General features: G+C 28.6%; 1 protein-coding gene across 5 annotated transcripts in view; it reads left to right on the top strand.

Moving 5' to 3' along the window:
* Positions 1-2,065, top strand: part of LOC111683631 (A-kinase anchor protein 9) — a 49,432-nt gene that overhangs the window by 45,401 nt on the left and 1,966 nt on the right. The window lies entirely within an intron of this gene.

The raw sequence follows: 2,065 nt of genomic DNA, 5'->3' as shown, positions 1-2,065 counted from the left end.
ACTAGAACTGAACTAGAACTGAACTAGAACTGAACTGAACTAGAACTGAACTAGAACTGAACTAGAACTGAACTAGAACTGAACTAGAACAGAACTAGAACTGAACTAAAACTGATCTAGAACTGATCTAGAACTGAACTAGAACTGAACTAGAACTGAACTAGAACTGTACTAGAACTGAACTAGAACTGAACTGAGCCAGAACTGAACTAGAACTGAGCTAAAACAGTAGTAGAATTTAACTAGAACTAAACTAAAAATATTTTACTGTGTAGTTTGTTTCTTACTCTTCTTTTTTAAGTTGTTAAAGAAGTTGTAAAATCTAAATATTTATTTTTAAATCCCAAAGAATAGCAACTTGTTAATATGAAGAAAGTGTTATGTGATAGAAAACAAATGTAACAATTTTACAAACTCAAATACTAGAAATTTTATACCAACAAATCTTTAAATCCAGAAAACAAATACACAAACGATCTTGTTTATGAAAATAAAAATTTCTTCCCGTTTGTATATAGGAACGTTTAAAGGGAATTCGATTTCGTTTTGTTGTTGCTGTTGTTGTATGGTTTACATTTTTCAACGATTACTTTACAACTTTACGTAATGAGATTAAAATAAACAATTTCATTTAGATGAATGGAAATAATTATTTTGTAATTCCATTAAAAGCGAAAATTCAAATGAATAAAAATTAATTTTCTCATAATATTAAATTAAAAAAAAAAAATAAAATTTGGGTTAAAATGTTGTTTTTGTTGGCTGCATAATTAAATGGCGAATGTATATCCCTAAACAGAAGTTATTTTTATGCGTTCCCATTATGAAAATATACACAACAACGACAACAACAAAAACATATTTCTTAAAAATATGGATGGATGGACGGATGGATGAGTGTACGCTGAGAACTATGTTGCAAAAACTAAAATAACATAAAAGTATGTGAACGGAATAGTTGGAATACAGAAATTTCATTTAAAACTGTTTCCCTATGACAAACGAATTGATGTTTAATATTTCTCTTGTGCACTCCCTTTTTATACAAATGACGACATTACTTCTTCACTGGGAACTTTTGCTCTAAATTAAAGTGTAAATTTGAAAATTAAAAAAAACATATTAATACAAAAACAAGATACCACATTTTTTCTATATTTTTTATTATTATTTTTTCTTTCAAGTCTGAAAATCATATTTTATAAACAGACCGTCCGAGAACATTAAAAAATAAAAAAAGCAAAATTTAAATATAGTTAATATCATTTAAAAAAAGAAAATATTTAGCGCGAAATGTGTTAAGTGACAGTTTTTGAATTTATCATTAAACACTTTTGTTTTAGTCATTTTTTATGTAATTGATATATTTAAAATTTAGACACTTTTTCACTGATCACTGATTTGTGCTAAATCTTATGTTTCAGTTTTTCATTTATTTATTATTTTGTTTAATTAAGTGCAGCGAGTTAAACTACAAATTATTGAAAATTGTATAGTTCAGTTCTAGTTCAGTTCTAGTTCAGTTCTAGTTCAGTTCTAGTTCAGTTCTAGTTCAGTTCTAGTTCAGTTCTAGTTCAGTTCTAGTTCAGTTCTAGTTCAGTTCTAGTTCAGTTCTAGTTCAGTTCTAGTTCAGTTCTAGTTCAGTTCTAGTTCAGTTCTAGTTCAGTTCTAGTTCAGTTCTAGTTCAGTTCTAGTTCAGTTCTAGTTCAGTTCTAGTTCAGTTCCAGTTCAGTTCTAGTTCAGTTCTAAATCAGTTCTACTTCAGTTCTTGTTCATTACTAGTTCAGGTCTAGTTTATTTAGAGTTCTGTTCTAGATCTGTTCTAGTTCTGTTCTAGTTCTGTTCTAGTTCTGTTCTAGTTCTGTTATAGTTCTGTTCTAGTTCTGTTCTAGTTCTGTTCTAGTTCTGTTCTAGTTCTGTTCTAGTTCTGTTCTTGTTCTGTTCTAGTTCAGTTCTAGTTCTAGTTCTGTTTTAGTTCTGTTTTAGTTCTGTTCTAGTTCTGTTCTAGTTCTGTTTTAGTTCTGTTCTAGTTCTGTTCTAGTTCTGTTCTAGTTCTGTTCTAGTT

The sequence above is a fragment of the Lucilia cuprina genome, chromosome 5 (assembly GCF_022045245.1).
Source record: "Lucilia cuprina isolate Lc7/37 chromosome 5, ASM2204524v1, whole genome shotgun sequence".
Taxonomy (NCBI): Eukaryota; Metazoa; Arthropoda; class Insecta; order Diptera; family Calliphoridae; genus Lucilia; species Lucilia cuprina.
The sequence above is the reverse complement of the archived record's forward strand: the minus strand, read 5'-3'. Positions and strand labels throughout refer to the sequence as shown.